The 20,356-nt window shown below is 49.6% G+C and overlaps 1 protein-coding gene across 1 annotated transcript in view; it reads left to right on the top strand.

Moving 5' to 3' along the window:
• Positions 1-20,356, top strand: part of WBSCR17 (Williams-Beuren syndrome chromosome region 17) — a 221,786-nt gene that overhangs the window by 164,384 nt on the left and 37,046 nt on the right. The gene's annotated exons all lie outside the window — the stretch shown is intronic.

Genomic DNA, 20,356 nt, shown 5'->3' with positions numbered 1-20,356 from the left:
CTGTGGTTCTGCAATCAGCATCCTCTTCTCCATCCTCTTCTCCACCCGTCTGGTGTTACAGAGATGCTTATGATCTGAAAATTCAGGGAAAAACTCATCATTGGTAACCAAATCCTGTTTGGATTATGCCAGGAATTTGGAGGAAAAGTGCTGGAGAGCTTCAGGGTGTTGCAGGCTTGGATGAAGCTTTCTGAGCAGATCCTGCTAGAAGGAATTTCCTGTCCTAGTAGAGCAAAGTCCCCCAAACAGCCATTTGCTTCTGCCACTGGCCAACATTATCACAAAAAAAATTATTTCCATGCTGGAAAGCTGCTTATCAAAACTCTTCCCAAACCTGATTATTTCCTGATTCTCTGGAAAGGATTTAAGGAAAGATCATGTTTATAAATTCATTTGCATTTTCTCCCCCTGCTGCTTTCACGGTAAAAAACTCAAACCTCACATAAAATATCTGCTTTTTTCTCAATCTTCAGTTACAAATCACTGGATTTCATGTGCTTTCCCACTTCTCTTGTTCAAATATGGATTGTGCCATGCATAGAAATGCAGGATTATTTAAGGCTCAATAAAGAAGTGAGTATAAAGCTCTTAGTTTTTCGAGGTATTTCTGTCTCTGGGCTGAATTCAGGGGGAAACCACTGGCAGCAAAAGCCACATTCCCCATCCAGAAGAATAGTTTGGACCTTAGTGAACCTTTCCAGAAGTCAGAATAAACATGCTGTAAATACTCCTCCCCATTTTACTGCACATCCCATGTCTCCCTTGTGCCAGTTGCTTGACATAAAATTCCCGAAATAAAACCAGCTGCTGCAGGAATTACGTGCAGTACTTTCACTGAGGAGAGAGGACACGTGGAATATTCTTTTCCTGACTGCAAAATGGAAACCATATTTAAAAAATGAAGGGGTTTTTTTCCCCATTTAAGAAGAAGGAAGGCACAGCCCGTGCTGGCTGGAGGCAGGGCCCTCGTGGTGTGAGTTCTGCGTGTTTGCACCGAGTTGGCTGCAAAATTCCTTGGAAGAAAGTGCCGAAGCTTTCTCCTTGTGGGAATGTTTTCCTTGGTTTCACGCAGCTGATGGAAAACTGTGCCCATAATCGATTACTTGCCTCAAAAGAAAACGTTGGATAGAACTTTTATGGTGCCCTAAACTCTCTTGGGGGGGAACTCCACAGCTCAGGGGACCCGGGAATTTCTTGGTGCTTCTTCCCTGTGGAGGTGGGGCTGGATCCACCTGGCTCCACAGGCTGTGTCCCTTCCCTTCCAAGTGTCAAACCGTTCCCAGCAGCTCTAAGTCTAACAAAATACCCCCTTTCTGTGTAACAGCCCCCAAGAACCCATGTGGATGTGGATTATTTGGATCCAGCTGGGTGAGGAGTTCCTGGAGTGGACCAAGGGCCGAGGTGTTTGATGCTGAAGGTGTCCCTCAGTGTCTGTGTTCCCGTTGCCTCTGGAAAAGCCACAAATGCAGAGCTGGGAGAGCTGGGAGAACCTCTTCCACTTTTCCTTTGCTTTGGTGGGACTGGCTTCTCACTCAGCCAACCTGGACAACACCCACTGTCCCCGGATTCCAATCCAAACCAGGGGCCTGGAAAAACACTTCTGCTCTGCCAAAATGCTCTTGCAGGAATAGCTTTCCTGAAATTCCGGATATACTTACAAGCCTCAGCTTGGCACTGTGCTAAGAGCTATAAGCAGTTAGAGAATGAATTAAAACATGATACATGGTGTGGGAAATGAAACCCAATTTCATGTTCACTTTTTAGCTGAGTTACTGTAATAAGTGTTGCAAATGCAGGTGAATATCCCACAAATGAAAGGGAGAATGAAGCGTTTTCTAATTTTATCTGGAAAAACACATTAAGGATGGCAGCAGGTCAGCTGGTGCAGGATTAATCACTTCCCAACCCCTGGGGTTGGGCTTTTGGGGCACTTGAATGGCTGCCTACTTGATCAGGGAAAAGAAAGGGACTTTTAGGCATTCCAGGCATCTTGCCCAGCACAAACAAAAGGTGTCATTAACTGCCTCTGAGTTCCTAGGTTCTCCAACTTAGTTTTCCTTTCAAACTTTTACTGAAACGATTTTTTTTCTATTTTTCCTCACATAAAAGAATCCAAAAAAGAGCTGAAATGTTTGTGCAGTGCAATTGCTCTTATTGTCTTTATGAAGTTTCAACTAGTACAGGAAAATATTGACTTGTGATGCTGAGCTGGCCAACAGCATTTATTTCTTCCCAGGCAGCAGCCAAGAAAAAAAGCTTTCTGGCTCTTTCTATTCCGATTTTTTCCATCATTTTGTTGTTATGGATCTGACCTCCTGTTGACTCTTAGGCTTGTTTTTGCCAGGAAAGGAGGCACATCCTATTGACCAACTGAGCTTGTGAAGAGAGTGGTCAGGGACAAAGGAAAGATCTGGCCTGAATTGGGACTCTCAGATGGGTGCAAAGTGCTGTGGAAGAGGAGATGCAGCCAACCTGCTGCTTTTATAGTGGTGTAAATCATGGATTTGGCATGGAGTAAATATCTTCCAGCCCACCATGGTGCTGGTGTGAGCCATGTGCAAGGACACAGTGTGGTCACAGGGGCTGCTCGTGGGGACACTGGATGAGGGGAAGGAGGTGTGGGACTCCCACTCTGACCAACCTGACCTTCCTTACCTGCTACACTTCCTAAGTCCCCTGAGGAGCAGCTGAGGGAGCTGGGGGGGCTCAGCCTGGAGAAAAGGAGGCTCAGGGGGGACCTTCTGGCTCTGCAACTCCCTGACAGGAGGGGGGAGCTGGGGGGGTTCAGGCTCTGCTCCCAGGGAACAAGGGACAGGAGGAGAGGGAATGGCCTCCAGCTGTGCCAGGGGAGGGTCAGGTTGGACATCAGGAGGAATTTCTCCATGGAAAGGGTGGTCAGGCACTGGAAGGGGCTGCCCAGGGAGGTTTGGAGTCCCCACCCCTGGAGGTGTCCAAGGAAGGACTGGAGGTGGCACTCAGTGCTCTGGGCTGGGGCACAAGGTGGGGATGGGGCACAGGGTGGACTCCATGGGCTGGGAGGGCTTTCCCAACCTGAATGATGGTGTGATCCTGTGATCATCCCTGAAATGGCAGGAGGGTGCTGGTGAGCTGGAAGTATGACCAAGGATGGGGGTGTAGATCACCCAAATTTTGGTGATTTGAGTCCCAGTTGTTCAGTGTCCTTAAAACCAGCTCTGTCTGTGCCCTGGTCACCTCAGGTGGGGCTGCAGGTGTGGGGTTGGATTTGCTGCTTCACTGTTTTGTGGTCACAGACCCCTGGAATGGTTTGGGTTGGAAGGCACCATAAAGACCATCCAGTCCCACCTCCTGCCATGGGCAGGGACACCTTCCACTAGCCCAGGTTGCTCCAAGCCCCGTCCAACCTGGCTTTGGACACTTCCAGGGATGGGGCAGCCACCTCCCTGTTGGGGTTGATGACTCTGCATGTGGATGCTCTTGCCATGACCTACCCAATTTTGCTCCAAACTAGGCCATGCTGCTGCTCCTCTGGTTTCCTGACCTGCCTTTTGTTCAGAGGAGCAAAGTCAAAGTGCTTCATTCCCCCTCTTCTTCCTCCTGCCTCTTGCATATCACAGAGCAGGGCTGGGCCCACAGTGCTCAGATTTTGTTCCTTAGAAAGAGTAAATCAAAACTAGGTCAGTGCTTTGGCCTCTGACTTTGTCTCCCTCAAGCCAGCATGACTTAAGGGTTTTGTCACGTTGGATGAAATCACCTCTGAGTTAAACATCCTTCATTATCACTGTTTTCAGGCTGACAGGGAGGAGATGTGTTGGAGTGGATTCCATTCTATGATTTTTGCTTGTTAGTGTGGCTCTTTTACAAACTCTAAGGGCTTGGCCGTGGTTTTGTCACCTTCAGCATTTGGCATTGCCTTCTAAGGGTGCCCCCAAAATCTTGTGAACTCTTCATTGCTTCAGAAAAATCCTGGGGTGACTGTTCAGAAAGGAGCATTGTTGGCTGGGTCATACCTGTGCCAGCACAGGTTTCATCAATGTTCTGCCTCTGGTGCAGCTCTTTCAAGTGGAACTTTCCCTGCAACGTGGCCAACAGGCAAGGTTAAATCATTGCTTGGTCTGCTGAAGGCACAGAAGGATTCTGTAGGAATCCTTGTGGAGCGTGGCAGGAGCCAGGAGGCTGTGAAATCCATATTTCCCATGTCTGATATATATGATAGGACATATCTGAGATTTGGGATCAACTGATTCCTGCAGCGGGGGGGGGGGGTGGTGGTTGTCTGAGCTGGGATTTTCTGGAAATAACCATTTCAGGATCTCTGTTTGAATGAAATCCATGTGTTAACAGATTTGACATGTTTGAAGTATGAGCTTCAAAAACAGTGGATACTTCAGAGTTTAATTTCAAACTGAATTGCCTTGGGTTTAACAGGTTTGTATTCATAACTTTCACACGGTCATGGAAGTCATAAAAGCCAACTTTTGAAGCAAATGTTACAATACTGGGTACAGGCAAATTGTTCTGTGTTGTTGTGTTCTATTTGCTGGTTTTCTCTTTCATTTTAAAGAGATGGGAGTCTCCCTGTGTGTGAAACAGAGCAAGGGACCTTCTTGTCCAGAGAATCAGAGTCATGGAATATCCTGAGTGGGAAGGGATCCACAGGGATCATCAATCCAACTCCTGGCCCTGCACATTTATAAAATGTAAAAATGTAAATATTAAAAAGATGGTAAGCTGTTAGAGAGTGTCCAAAGGAGGGAACGAGGATGGGGAAGGGCCTTGATTTGAAGCCATGGGAGGACACTGAGGGCACTTGGTGTGTTCAGCTGGAGCAGAGGAGACTGAGGGGAGACCTCAGTGCAGTTCCAACTGCCTGGGCAGGGGCAGAGGAGGGGCAGGGACTGAGCTCTGCTCTGGGGGGACCAGGGACAGCAGCCAGGGAATGGCTGGAGCTGTGTCAGGGCAGGCTCAGGTTGGATCTCAGCCAAAGGTTCTTCCCCCAGAGGCTGGTTGGGCACTGCCCAGGCTCCCCAGGGCAGTGGGCACAGCCCCAAGGCTGCCAGAGCTCCAGGAGGGTTTGGCTGATCCTCTGGGGCACAGGGGGTGACTCTTGGGGCTGGGCCTGTGCAGGGCTGAGGGTTGGGCTGATGATCCTTGGGGGTCCCTTCCAACTCAGCACATCCTGGGATTCTGAGCTTCTGTGAATACCTGGCATTGCTCAAAGATGATTCCATAAAACAAGCCTTACTCCAGCTAAAAATGATGAAATTTAGGAATCTGCTGCCAAAAACACTGACCCACCATAACTTATTGTTCCTCTGTTTCCCTCCTGTTCACAGCTGTAATAAATTCAGAGGGTAAATTGAAAGTCCAGCATTTTTTCCTGCCTGATGATATTCCAGGCAGTTTAACATCCCACCCAGCTCTGGGCTTGCATTTCATTCCAGGGACATCATGAATTTTCCCGTCTTTGCTGCAGAGCAGGGCTCAAAGCTGGAAAATGACTTTTCTGCAAAGTGAATGTTGTCAGTTTGAGCCTCCTGATCAGGAAAAAAGGTCCATTTCCATGTCCCTTATGAGCCTTTTGTAGGGAATTTGCCCATCTGGCTGTGGTTCTTTCCAGTCTCCTGGGTGTGAGCAGGCACACAGTCTCCTGCAGCACAGATTGGGGCTATAAATAAGCAAAAAGCAAAATTTTTTTCCTTTTTTTTTTTTTTCCCTCCTTAATTCCTCCCATCTTCACTTATTTTCTGCAGCAAATGTAAGATTTCCCCCTATTTCCAGTGCATTGGAAAGGTCAGTCCTTTGTACAAAACCAGCACTTGCATTTTGGCTCAGTCTCCAGATGTTTCCAGGCTCCTTCTGTAATTTTGAGCAACTATTTTGTACCTTGGTTCCCCAGCTTTAAAATGGGAACAAGAAGCCTTTTGCTGTGCCCTTTTTATGCAGCAGAGAATATATTTGGACACAGAGCCCAACAAATCCAGCTCCCAATTAGTTGCCACTAATTGCAAGAATAAAGAGCACGTGTTACTTCTTGTGGCACCATCAGATGGTTGTGGAATCATGGAATAACCTGAGCTGGAAGGCACCCCCAAGGAGCATTGTGATGCTCTGCAGGGTTGTTGTAACACCGTGTAATTGTGACAGGTTCATTAGCATTCCAGATGCTGCCAGTGTGGAGGGTCTGCTGAGCTTCCCACCCCTCCATGCTGGCTGGAGGCCACGGTGGGTGGTGGTTGTGCTCTTGCCAAGGTTGGAGCTGCTCCTCCTGCCAAAGACTTCTCCCTCCTTTCACTCTGCAAATCGAGCCTTCCTGAAAAATACCTCCCCTTGAGCCTTTGGTGGCACCTGCAACAGCAAAGGGCCATCAAGGGCATGTTGGGGAGACCTTGGGTTGGTTGGTGCCGTGTCCTGCCAGTGACAGCCTGGGACAGTCCCTGCCAAGGGGCTGGCAGGGCCTACACAATAAACACGGTGAGTTTATAATATAAATGAGCAGCATATAATTCACAAGGAGCTTGGATATACATTCCTGAGGCTGAGCTTTGAGGTAGGTTGAGAATGAGGATCTTTTGGAGTGCTCAGTAGCCAGGGCTGCACCAAAAGCCACCATGGCCCAGCACAGCCATGGCTGTGCAGTGGTGGGAGCCTCTGACGTGGCTGTATTTTGGCCTGGTTGTCATCTACTTTAAAGATTAAATAAAATTAAACTGTTATCAGACTGATATTAAAGGAAATCATGCAGTCATGGAATCATTAAGGTTGGAAAAGCCCTCCAAGATCAACCTTCAACCACTGAGTGACAGAACCCAGGGAATGGCTGGAGCTGTGTCAGAGCAGGCTCAGGTTGGATCTCAGCGAAAGGTTCTTCCCCCAGAGGCTGGTTGGGCACTGCCCAGGCTCCCCAGGGCAGTGGGCACAGCCCCAAGGCTGCCAGAGCTCAGGGAGGGTTTGGCTGATCCTCTGGGGCACAGGGGGTGACTCTTGGGGCTGGGCCTGTGCAGGGCTGAGGGTTGGACTCCATGATCCTTGGGGGTCCCTTGCAGCTCAGCACATCCTGGGATTCTGTGAACCATGTTGTGAAGTGCCTTCTCTACTCATTTTTTGAACAAGACCAGTTTTAAAAGAGACAAAACAAGCCTGAGCTGCTGTTCAAGCTGCCATCAGCTGGGAAGCCTTTGCAGGCAAGAAGCAAGATAAAAAACTGAAACCCATGAAGACCAAACCATGAAGATTTTGTCAGTGACTTTAATTTGCAGGGTGCTGGAGCCCTCCTGCACAGCAGCCCTGGGAGCCCGTTTGCTGAACGAGGCAGCACCACGGTGCTTATCCGTGGGCTTCCAGTTAATATGTGCAGTAACTCACCCTGGACTAATTAAGCAGCTGAATTTGTAAAAGAGGCATAAGGGAGTTGGATCCAGGGCGTTTGTTTGAGGAGCACAGTGCAGTGTTTGGGTTTGGGCAGCCGAACGTTGGGGATCCCGCTGTGTCCTTGACACGGCAGCAGATCCAGAGGCTGTGGAGGCAGCGGGGTGTTTGGGGTGGTACCTGTCCCTGTCACCCCCTGTCCAAGCACAAACAACTGTTAACTAACCCAGGGTACCTTTGAGGGCAAGAGGAAATGCTTCTCTTCAAGGTGACACCATGCCTGGAGACTGCCAGCTCTGAGCACCCAAATTCCCAATGTCAGTCACCCACCTTCCAGCTCCTAGTGGAAGGTGTCCCTGCCTGTGTCAGGGGCGTTGGGATGAGATGAGCTTTAGGGTCTGATGTGAACAGCTCCTCTCTTGAAAACCTTTAGTAATCCTAAACTTTGTCTAAGTGAGCTGGGCTTGGGTTGCCTGGCTTTGAATGGATCTCAGAGGGGCCGAGCTCACAGAGTCACAGAATCCCAGGATGTGCTGAGCTGGGAGGGACCCCCAAGGATCGTGGAGTCCAACCCTCAGTCCTGCACAGGCCCAGCCCCAAGAGTCCCACCCTGTGCCCCAGAGGATCAGCCAAATGCTTCTTGCCACAATTCAACATGGTTTTTCCATATAAAAACTGTCAAAGGGATGGAATTGGTCATGAGTTGTCTAAGTCTTACTCAAAGTCCTCACTGAAAGATAGAGGAAACCCTTGGAGAACGTTGGGCTGGTTTATAAAAAACCCTTCCAGTTGCTTTAAGGTGTTCATTTGATGATGTGTGAGGATGGAAAGGCGGGGGAGAGCCCTGTGTGGAACCAGCCAAGAAGGGGAAGATGGAACGAGAGCACACTGATGGCTGGGACAGAGGGAAACGTGGCAGCACCACACTGGGGTGAACAGGAGAGGCTCTTGGGAACTACTAAACCTGATTAAAGCAGACTTTTTTTGGCTCAGAGGGAACTTAGCAAAGATTTTAAAGCTGTCCTAATACCTGCTGAGAAAGCCCAGCCCCAGTGGTGTGTTTATTTACCCAAATTGTTGTGGCTGTCCCTGTCAGAGCAGCAGTGACGTGGCTGCTGTGCAGTCTCTCACATGCCTTACGTGGGTGTCCTCCTGCAAATCTCATCTTGTTTACTTGCCTTTCCTGGAAAATTAAGAAGAAGTGTGGCCACAAAATGAATTTCAAAGTTAGCAAGTAGGAAAGTAAAGCTGTCCTTCCCAGGGAAGACATCTGGAATGACTGGCAGTTGTGAGTGTGTACCTGCACTGCCTATGGAAAATATTTTGACAGCTCGAACTGGAAGCAGACTTTGGATTTTTTTTTGAAAGAACTGCGGTGTGGAACACAGCTTTGATGCCTTAATGGAATCTAGAGAGCTCAATAATATGTTTCAGGTTTGGATAAAAGAGAGGAAAATTGCTTCTAGCACTTTTATGCTCAAGAAAAACAAAGCCCAAATCATCTCTCTGTGATGTCTAATCTATATTATTTTATCAGTGTGATATCTAAGGGTAGAGCTCGCTGAGACTTCTCAGCTCAGAGAGGAGATCCAGGAAGACTGGACCATACTCTGAGTTACTTTATATTGACCTTCCTTTAAAATAAAGAACAAAAATTAGAGGGAGGTCCAGTTGGGTGGGTTGATTTTCCTGGGTGGATGAGTTGATTTTCCTGGTGGATGGCTTGATTTTCAAGGATCATGTGCCCATGGGTCACTGCAACATGCAGGAAGTCAAGGAAAGGTGGCAGGAGGTTTGTGTGGATGAACAAGGAGCTCCTGACAAAACCCACATGTAAAAAAACATTGCAAGGGTGAAAGCAGAGTCAGATCACCCAGAGGGAATCCAGACATTATCCAAGTGTGCAGGGGTGGGATTGGGAAAGCCAAAGCCTACCTGGAGTTAAATCTGGTGACAGATGTGGAGGGCAACACCAAAAGCTTCTCTGGGTTGATCTGTGGTGGAGGAAGAGCAGGGACAGTGTGGGTCTGGTGCTGGAAGGGGCAGGGCAATGGGAGAAGGGTGAGGGCCTCAATGCCACCTTCATCTTGGTCAGACTGGCCCTGAAGAACCCCAGGTCCCCAGGGCCAGAGGGAAAGTCTGGAGCACAGATGACTTGGAGAAGTTGTGTTGACTCCGGAGTAAAGAAGACTTGGAGGAGGATTGTGCTGGGGGATAAATAAACAAACTGGCCATACTCAAATCCAGGGGGCCTGAGGGATGCTGAGGGAGCTGTCTGATGGCACTGAGAGGCCACTCAGTTGTCTTTGTGGCAACTGGGAAAGGTGCTCGAGGACTGGAAGAGGGCAAATGTCACCCCCATCTTCCAGAAGGACAGGAAAGAGGGTCCAAGGAATTAAAGGCCGGTCAGCCTCAACTCTATCCCTGGGAAGGTGATGGAGCAACTAATCCTGAAAGCCTTTTCCAAGCACTGGGAGGACGAAAAAGGCAATTAGGAACAGTCCACAAGGGGAAATCAAAGGTGACCAACCCAACAGCCTTCTGTGATGAGGTGTCGGGCTCAGCGGAGGGGGGACAGCAGGAGATGTTTGTCCTGACATTGCAAAGGTTTGGACTCTGTCTCTCGTGACTCCCCCATGGACAGATGGATGAGGTACAAACTGGAGAAGTGCTGGGCTCAGTTGTGATCAGGGCCACTGGTCCATCTAGAGCTGGGAGTTATATATTGTCACAACACAGATGTGTTTGTTCAGCTTTCTGAGGGCAAACACATGGAATTGCGCAGGGAGGTCAGCACAATCCTCGCCCTGGCTCTGTCTCATCCATGGTCCATCCCTGCTCAGCAGCAGCCTTGACTGAAGGTTGGAGAAGTCCAGAGGAGGCCACAAAGTTGATGAGAGGACTGGAGCAGTTCCTCTCTGGAGGCAGGCTGAGGAAGTTGGGGCTGTCCAGCCTGGAGAAGAGACAGTTGTGTGGAGACCTCACAGCTCCTTCCAGGGTCTGAAGGGGGCTACAAGGAAGCTGGAGAGGGACTGTTCACCAGGAACTGGAGAGACAGGACAAGAGGGAAAGGGTTCAAACCAAGAGAGGTTATGTGTAGATTGGATATTGGGAAGGAATTCTTCCCTGTGAGGGGGGGGAGGCCCTGGCACAGGTTGCCCAGAGAAGCTGCCCCATCCCTGGAAGTGTCCAAGGCCAGGTTGGAGCAACCTGGGCTAGTGGAAGGTGTCCCTGCCCATGGCAGGGGGATTGGAATGAGATGAGCTTTAAGTTCCCTTCCAAGCCAACCCATTCTGGGATGCCATAAGGTCCTTCAGGACAGACAGCCAGCCCTGCCCAGCTCAGAGGGACAGAGCTGTGACAGTAAAGGCTCAGCCCAGCCTGGCTGTGCAGTGGCAAATGAGCTGAGATTTAATCTTCGAATCCCCAATTTGCTGCCGATTCCATCCCGTGTGACTCCCAGCAGGAGCCCTGTTAACTGGGGCTGTACAGCTGAAACCCAGCAACAGGGGTTAATTGGTCCCTTTCATCTCCCTTCCTGTGTTGCTTCTCAGCAACAGCTTTGTAGGTTTTTGCTTCTTTTTTAGCATTTCCCCCACCTCTTTATCTCCTTTTTTTTCCTTTCTGTCCTTATCCTTCTCCTGGAGACAGTCTCTTCTGCAGAGACCACTGTGCTGCAGACCAGGAACAGCTGCTCTGAGGGGGTTTGAGGAAATATTTATCTGGAGATCAGGTGGGAGTGGGAAGCAGCCAGCTCAGCATTTATCTGCTGTTGCTCCTTCTTAATTGCAAGTGGAGAGAAAAAGAGATTTTATGTTTCCAGTGATGGGAGGCTGATAACTTCTTTAATTTTACAATCTCCCTCATTCCGGTCTCGTGAGTCACATTGGGAAGGAAAAAAATTGTTGTAAAAGATCACATGAGGTGGTCACCAAACAGCTGCTTTCCTTGGGCCAGGATTCCCCCCCCCTCATTCCCAGGATAAGTGAAGCCAAAGACACAAGTTGTCCCACCAGCCCATAAGCTGTGGGTTGGGGTGAGACATCCCTGGTTTCTTTCTGGCTCCTTCCAGCTCTGGCTGGACCCTGGGTGGGAATGAGCTGTGTGTAGGAAGTCTTGCAATCCTAAAATCCCAGAATGGTTTGGGTTGGGAGGGACCTTAAAACTCATCTCATTCCACCCCCTGCCATGGGCAGGGACACCTCCCACTAGCCCAGGTTGCTTCAAACCCCGTCCAACCTGGCCTTGGACACTTCCAGGGATCCAGGGGCAGCCACAGCTTCTCTGGGCAACCTGTGCCAGGGCCTCTCCACCCTCACAGCCAACAATTCCTTCCCAATATCTCACCTAAATCTCTCCTCTTTATTAACTCAGTGCTTTGGGAAGGTGGCAGGTGGGTTGTGCTCCTGCAGTGAGGTGCAGGAGGTGTTTGTTCTCCCTTCCCCTCAGCTTTGGAGGTGCCCCACTGCAGTGGCCACTTGCTGCCCACATGTCTTTTCTCTTCCTTTTTGGCTGCTGGTAAAAATTCCTGCTGGAAGGAGCTAAGGAATTTCTTCCTCTTCTTGTAGCCATTTGCACTTAATTGTTTTTCTGAAGGAGGAGTAATGATTTGCAGATGGCAGCAGCAGAACCCTGGAAGAACGTGCCTTTCCTTTGGATGTGTCTTTTTTCCGTGGGTTGAAGCCAGGAGATTTAGGAGTCAGGGTGAAACCACATGAGGTCGAGCACAGAATGCCAGATCTGATCTGCCCAGCTCTGGATTCTGATTCCTCCTTGCCTTTGGTGGCTCCTCAGGAAGTGCCCCTGAACCTGCCCTTCTGAGCTGCAAACCCCAGCGAGGGCCAGCAGTGGGGTGGTGCTTGGGGGAACCCCCCCGGGGATGTGAGTCATGGACTGACAGCTCAACCTGGGAGATTTGGGGCTCATTATTCTGGCTTTTAATCCTCTGATTAGCCCAATTCCTACCAGCCCTTGTGATCCTCGAGTGAGTCACCACTTTTCTCCTCAAAGCTGTTTTCTTCCCGTGTTTCCTGCTGGTTTATGGATTTTCCTTGGTTTTATTGAATAGATGAGCTCAGAAATTTATAATCCTTTGGCCAGCAGTGGCTGGGACAGTGGGAATCTCCTTGTGGCTGTGGCTGTGCAGGGTTTGGGTTTGTTCCTGCAGTTCAGAGCAGGTGTAAACCAGCCCTTGGGCTGCGTGTGCCAAACTGCCCTTGCAGCTCAATTCCTGGTTTCAGGGTGAGCAGAGCCTTTTCCGTGGCATTTGTTGCACAGAGTTGGGGAGAAATTAAATATTTAGTCTTAATTAACCTAATTAGTGCAAGAGAGGAGCTCCTGTGGGTGCAGCTCATCCTCTGACAGGGCCTGTCCCTCTCCATCGACAGCAGGGAGACCATGAAGGGCAAGGGGACTTTCCTGTGAGCAAACCCAAGCAAGCCTTGCTTAAAACCTGTTTTAAAATCACTGCTTTTGGAGCAATTTGCCCTGGTGGCAGGGAGGAGGAGGAAGATGTAGGCTGGGGGGCTCCCTCCTGCATCCCAGGAATGATCCCACCCTCACATCCTCAGTCACACCGTGGCTGTGTCCAGCCTGCAAAGAGAAAAGCTCTTTACTTTTTTTTTAGGTGAATCTGTTTATTCTGCTTATTAAGGACCTAATAACAGCCTGAGCTTCTTTCTGGTGACTAAATATTTTAGTTCTTATCCAATGTCTGGTGAGGTTTGTAGGAATTTTGTGTTGATTTGGAGAGGCATTGCCTTAGGCCCAAAATATGCTGCTTTAACCAGACACACACAAAGGAGTGCTCTGGTCCCCAGAGAGTCCAGAGTGTGGGGATGCCAACCCTGACAAAAGCTCTTCCTAAACAATCCCGTGTGTGGATGGGATTACAACATTTTATAACATCCATCTCACCTATCCTGAAAGCTCTCTCTGTGTCTGGCCCCACATCTGGGCCATCTCTGGAGATCTGAGGGAGAAAAGTGCCTTCTGAGGGATGAGTCACCTCGCCCTGACGTTGGGGGGTGAAGTTCTTTGGGGAGGTGCCTCTCATTCCTTGTGGGTGCAGGAATTTAGGTGATGGGCTTGGTGATGGAAGGGGAAGAGATGCTCCCTGCTGAAGACTTTTTCCTGCTTTAATGCAACCCCAAATATAAGATGAGAGACTGGAAATATAAGAATAGCAGAAGCTGGTCTTGGATTTTGGGAAGGATCTGCCCTCAGGGGGACACCGTGGGCACGTGGGCTGGTTGGCTCAGTGGCTGCCTCAGAGTTAACACTCCCAGTTTAGGCTGTTAACTGAACCCCAGCACTATATTAAGGTGTTGTGGCAGTTGTGGCCCTTGTCACAGCCAGGAGGGAGCAGGGGGTCACTTTGGGCACAGCTGTGGCACTTCAGAGCTGGTCTATGGACACATCTGTCCGTGAGTCCTGTGCTGAGGGGACAGGTGACAATGTTGGCTCCAGCCACCCCCTCCCAAGTGCTGCCAGGCCTCCACTGCACCCTGATCCTCCAGCCTGGGAGGAGGAGCAGTGCCATCCTTGCAGAAAAAAAGATTGAAAATACCCTATGAACGGGTTACAAAAGTATTTGACTTGTCAAAAGCTTTTCACAGAATCCCAGAATGGTTTGGGTTGGAAGGGATGTTAAAACCCATCCAGTCCCACCCCTGCCCTGGGCAGGGACACCTCCCACTAGCCCAGGTTGCTCCAACCTGGCCTTGGACACTTGCAGGGATGAGGCAGCCACAGCTTCTCTGGGAAATCCATTCCAGGGCCTCCCCACTCTCCCAGAGAAGAATTCCTTCCCAATATCCCGTCTAACCCTGCCCTCTTTTGGTTTAAAGTGCTTTCTTTCCAGAGCAGGAGGGGAAAAGCAAGAAAAGAATGGTTTGCAGCTTTCTTTTCCTTTTTTGGTGTGTGAAAATTTAGAGGTTTGGTTTTCATTTAGAAAATGCAAAAAAAGGGAAAACAGTCCCAGTGTGAAAATGAAATATAACAATGGGGTTTGGGCAAAGCAAAGCACTCTGGAGAAAAACAGCCACTACATTTGCATTGTCCTGAGTAATTGTTGCTGCTTTTTGGAGGGAGTCAAACACCCCTAAATTGTGGGTCTGCAGAGAGTGTGGGCTGGGACCCCTGACAATGCAGGAATTAATTGCTACCTTTAAACCATACATTTGTTTAACAGCTGCTATTAGTTCATTTTAAGGGATTTTACAGCTCTGGGACTAGACCCAACTCCCTCTGCCATCATCACAGGATGCCATTGGCAGCATCAGGGGTTGGGCTGAGCTTTGTGCAGCATGTGTGTGACCCAGTAAAGTCTGGTCTTAGATGGAGTAAAATCCTGCCTCCCTCCTACATGTCTGGAGCTTAGGAGAGCTTAAGTCAGCTGGGTTTAGTCTGGCTTGCCACTGACCCTGCTGGAGGGGTTCACTGCTGGTTGTGTGGGGCTGGGGAGGAGCATCCCCAGCTAAATAAGGGGTGTGTCCCCTCCCAGTGCTCCCAGTACATCAGTGGCTGGTCAGACCTGAGGAGCTCCAGGAGAGCAGGGTCTGTGTTTCTTCAGAGTACCTTTATCTGGGACTGGTGAGAATTAAAAGAAATTTGGAAATGTTAGTATGTTTTCATGGAAATGAACTTCCTGGGACCTGGCAAGTCCACCCTGACTGGGCTGTGTCTCCTTGCTGGGATTTCTGCTGGACCTTCTCTGCCAGCCCCTTTCTCGCTGGACCCAGGCTGGGCTTGGACTCCTGGCTGGCACAAAGCCCAGGGCAAAGCTGGGATTTAGGAATTGGATCACCCCAAACACCTTCTTAGAATCCTGGAGTGTTTTGGGTTGAAAGGGATCTTAAAGCCCACCTTGTTCCAACCCTGACACCTTCCACCAGCCCAGGTAGCTCCAAGCCCTGTCCAACCTGGCCTTGGACACTCCCAGGGATGAGGCAGCCACAGCTTCTCTGGGCAAAGAGAAGCTTTTCTCCTCAAGATTTTCTTATGACAGGAGGGTGTTGAAGACCTGGAGAGTGTGTGGGTCTCTGGGAAGGCTGAGTCATGTGTCTCTGGTGAAGACATCTGTCCCAGGAGTAATTATAGCGGGATGAAAACCAGCAGTGACAAGCTCTGTACCAGCAGTTGGAGCTCAGATTCTCATTTCATGCTGCAGAAGGATGAGTAATTCTAAGTAGCTCTAAAGACATTTAAAAGCACCCAAACCATGACAGACAGAACAGAGCAAATGAGAACAAGGTAAGTTATTAAATGCTTTGTGAGCAGATACAAAGCCCTGTTATCAGTGGGATGCTGATACAGGGTTGTCATTGTGCAGTGTCCCTGGAACGTGCTGCTCTGCTGTGGGGCAGGTTTGGTGACACCACAGCTGATCCTTCCTTTCCCAGCAGAGCTGGAGGCTTTGGCAGCATCATCAGCTCTGAGCTGGGTCAGGTAATGATGAAAACCACAGGATCCCAGAATGTGCTGAGCTGGAAGGGACCCCCAAGGATCATGGAATCCAATCCTCAGCCCTGCACAGGCCCAGCCCCAAGAGTCACACCCTGTGCCTGAGAAAAAGGAGTCTCCAGACTCCATGGCAGTGCTTGGTTTGGATGGAATTACTGTTGTGTAACCCCTGTAGATGCACCCACTTGGACACCTCGGAGAGCACGGCCTGAGTGAGTGGTCCTGTGGTGAGGGAGGATGAAGGTGAGCTGGGGAGCCACTGCTCTGCTCCCACCTTGGCTCCTGACTTTGTCATGACTTTCAATCCAGAGTTCCAGTTCTTGAACACTGGGCTGATTGTCCTGGAAATGTCATTGGCTCAGTGTCTCACAGAGTCACAGAACGTGCTGAGTTTGAGAGACCCCCAAGGATCATCAGTCCAACCCTCAGCCCTGCACAGGCCCAGCCCCAAGAGTCACCCCCTGTGCCCCAGAGGATCAGCCAAACCCTCCCTGAGCTCTGGCAGCCTTGGGGCTGTGCCCACTGCCCTGGGGAGCCTGGGCAGTGCCCAACCAGCCTCTGGGGGAAGAACCTTTGGCTGAGATCCAACCTGAGCCTGCCCTGACACAGCTCCAGGCCATTCCCTGGGTGCTGCCACACCGTGTAGGATCCAGAGCTGAGTTTACAGTGATGCTGCTCCCAAATAAAAAGGATTAAGCAACTGGAACAGTTCAAACAATTGCAAGATCTCCTCCTGCAGAAGGGATGAGTCAGTGGAACATATGGCAGGGACAGATTTCTCCCACTTGAAAACATTTGTTCATTATTGTTCTTTCACGTGCTCTTTAAAATTCCCTTAAATCACACTTTCCAAGTTATCAAATCTTTTAAGATCTTCTCTTTACCTCACAGAAAAGGGAATTTGCAGGAGGACTTGCCACACCTGGGTTCTTCCCTCCCTGTTTGTCACCACTAAGAAGTTATTTACCTTACAGCCAGGTCTGCAGGACACCAGGAAACCATTCCAAACACACATGCCAAGCAGGCCTAATAATGCCAGTGTTCCCAATTCTGCAGGCTGCTCTGCATTAGCATTTTGCACAGTTATTATAACACCCAGTGTTTCTGGGATCTCTTCCAGGCTCACCACCTTTCCTCCCATCTGTGGTCCCGGATTTTTACCGACCCTGCTCCGTTGGCTCTTCCAGCAGCACCAGGAGCCTCCTGCCTGGATCAGCTGCCCCAGGGGCACCTCTGAGGGGGAGTTTTAGCCCCCCCCAGTCCAGGGCACGTGCATGTCCCAAGCCCAGGTGACCCAAACAAGGACACCTTCGCTGGTGCTCTGCCTGCTGTTCTCTCTCCTGCTGCAGGAGAGGAGCCCACACCAAAAATAAGCTCCATTTTATTAGTTTGTGCATGAACGTGAAGCAGAAAAACCCCATCCTGCTCCTGCTCTGCTGTTTGACCTCTCAGAAGACTTTTAAATACAATTTCCTGCCTGCAGACTGAAATCAGAGCTGAGCTCTGAGAGGGTCATCATCCCTCCCATCCTCCCACACCCCACCTCTGCCCAGCCAAGCCCTCCAGGTCTGCTCCAAGATTTGCAACAGAGCAAACCAGACTGGAACAAGGCAGTTCTAAAGGAAAAAAAATATATATTTATAAAGTTTTATTCCCAAGGCAGTAGACAGGAACTGCCTGTGTTTCTTGCCTGCTCAGTTCTTTAGTTTCTCAACCTCTTGGTGAAATCAGAACATTGAGTTCTGCCCTTGGGTGCTCCCAAAGGTGCTGGGTTCAACCACAACACTGAATAAACCTGCCAGTCCTGGGTGACCTCAGCACCACCTGGTTCTGTAGGTTTGGGGATTTGTTTGGGTTTATCCTGATTTGAGGTTAGAAGAATTATTTTAAAACTGTAAAATTAATTAAAATGTCATTTTCCAGCAGCCTGCCTCCAGTCACACAGTCCCACTGTTGTTCTTCTGTGCTTTAGTTAAGTAATTCATGTCAACTTTCTTAAATTTCTGGAATATCTGTACAAACTACCTGGAAATTCACCTACTGGAGTAACCTGAGTGCCTGTGTACACATCCATGAGTCAGTTCCAGAGAGATCAATACAAATTAAATCCAAAAATTACACAAGGAAAGACCAGACTTCTATCTGCCTGACCTGTCAGCATAAATTTTTAAAAAATCTGGTTTTACGAGGCATTTCTGAGGAGTTCTGCTGGTTTATCCCTGCACTGACCACGACTGAACCCCAGAGAAGCAGAAGGACTCAGTGGATCTCCATCCTCACATGCCTTGATGTCCCAGCCTGTAGCTCTCAGGCCCTGAGGGCAGAAGGTTCTCTGGGAACCCTCATTTATGTCCCTATTTGTCCCACAAAAGACCTGTAACACAGAGATTTTCTTCCTGTTAAGGAACCCTACTGGATTTTTCATGTTCATGGCAAATAAACCCACAGTCCCTTCATTTGCTGCAAAGAAGAGCATTAACAGGACAATCAGCCTGGAGTTTTTCTAATGCTTTGAAGAATTATCTCCTAATGGATAGGTAATCAAGAAATTAGGTAATCAAGAACCAGAACACCAAAGCTAATAAAAAAAATAGGCGTTGTCAAATTAATTCATGTTTGGCCTATTTAACAAGGCAGAGTCTTTATATTGCATCCTGCAAAGGATGAAATCATAGAATCACAGGATGGTTTGGGTTGAAAGGGACCTTAAGGATTATCTCATTCTCACCCCCTGCCATGGGCAGGGACAACTTCCACTAGCCCAGGTTGCTCCAACCTGGCCTTGGTCACTCCCAGGGATGGGGCAGCCACAGCTTCTCTGGGCAGCCTGTGCCAGGGCCTCCCCACCCTCACAGGGAACAATTCCTTCCCAATATCCCATCTAACCCTGTTTTCTTTCAGTATGAAGCCATTCCCCCTTGTCCTGTCACTCCATGTCCTTGTCCCAAGTCCCTCTCCATGGCTGGCCCCTAAAGGCACATTTAAGGCTCAAGGGAGATGATGTAACTCAGCAGGTTAAATATGATGACCAAGTCTCAAGTTTCCCCCTTGTTTTCTGACATTCAGATTCCCACATGACCATTAACTTGCCATTCATTCACCCAGAAACTGATGCAGAATTAAAAATAGAATCATCCCCCTCCAGTGAATGAGGGTGACTCAATAATGTCTCCATCACTCCACACACAGGAGGGATCAAAACCCATGGAAAGAGGCTGGCATTTATAAATAACCAGTTAACACTGAATTCTAGTGAAGAGATCCCAGGGAAACAAACAGAAAACAAATCCATCACCCAGAGATCTTTGATGTGTTTTGCAGAAAGCTGCTGGGTGAGACACTTGCAATTATTTTCCAAGCAAAATGTCCTAAGAATTCAACGTGGAAAAGGAACCATTTGTCTCAAGCAGTGAAATGTCCGAGTACAGCTGGCACTGCACTGACAATCCACTTTCTAGAAGCTTCTGCAGATGTGAAAAGGAGCCTTGGGGGGATGTTTTTGCTCTCTGCAACTCCCTGGAAGGAGTTTTGAGACAGGTGGGGGTCGGGCTCTGCTCCCAGGGAACAAGGGACAGGAGGAGAGGGAACGGCCTCCAGCTGTGCCAGGGGAGGGTCAGGTTGGACATCAGGAGGAATTTCTCCATGGAAAGGGTGGTCAGGCACTGGAAGGGGCTGCCCAGGGATGTGGTGGAGTCCCCATCCCTGGAGGTGTCCAAGGAAGGCCTGGAGGTGGCACTCTGGGCTGGGGGACAAGGTGGGGATGGGGCACAGGGGGGACTCGATGGGCTGGGAGGGCTTCTCCAACCCTAATGGTTTTATGACTCTGCGATTCCATGATTCCAGGAGATGGGTTTGGATGCTCAGATGCTGCTGAGCACAAGGGGCTGCTGCCTTGGCCCCCACCTCAACCCTTCCAGCAGGTCAGAGCTGCTTCCTCCACCCTGTGCTGTCCCCTCTGCCCACCCCTGGGGCTCTCCTGGGTGCAGGGGAGCAGCACTGGAGTCCAACCAGCACCACTGAGCAGCACAGGACACCCACAGGGGAAGGCACAGCCACAGCTCTAACAAAAGAGCAGGGAAAAACCTGGAAAATACAGGTTTAATGCATAAATATTAAGGAAACTTGGTCCCCTCCCCAGGCTCCTGCAGGCAGTGGAGCAGTGCTGTGGTGCCACTGCCAGGGAGGGGAAGACACAATTATTAACTCCAGGAGAGTGTTTTCATCAGCAAACACTGAGGCAGGAGCTGCTTCCCCCGGGATGGCAGCAGAACTCAAACATCCCCCTTCTCCTCACTGCAAGCCCTGCAAGGGAACTCGGGCTCACAGCTGGATTTTGCACAAGGAAAGATGATGGTGGGGAAAAGGAATTCTGCAAGAGCAGAGGGGAAAATGGGGCTGGTGCCTCTTCTTCCTCCAGCCAGAGCAGTGCCAGGGTGGTGTCCTGTCCCAGCACCTCCAGGGGGAAACCAGAGTGTTGGCACCTGGACTCTGCAGAACAAGAATTATAACAACAATTATAATATAATAGTTATTGTTGCTATTATTA

The sequence above is a fragment of the Lepidothrix coronata genome, unplaced genomic scaffold, assembly GCF_001604755.1.
Source record: "Lepidothrix coronata isolate B3197 unplaced genomic scaffold, Lepidothrix_coronata-1.0 Scaffold108, whole genome shotgun sequence".
Taxonomy (NCBI): domain Eukaryota; kingdom Metazoa; phylum Chordata; class Aves; order Passeriformes; family Pipridae; genus Lepidothrix; species Lepidothrix coronata.
This window is presented reverse-complemented; position numbering and strand designations above follow the sequence as displayed.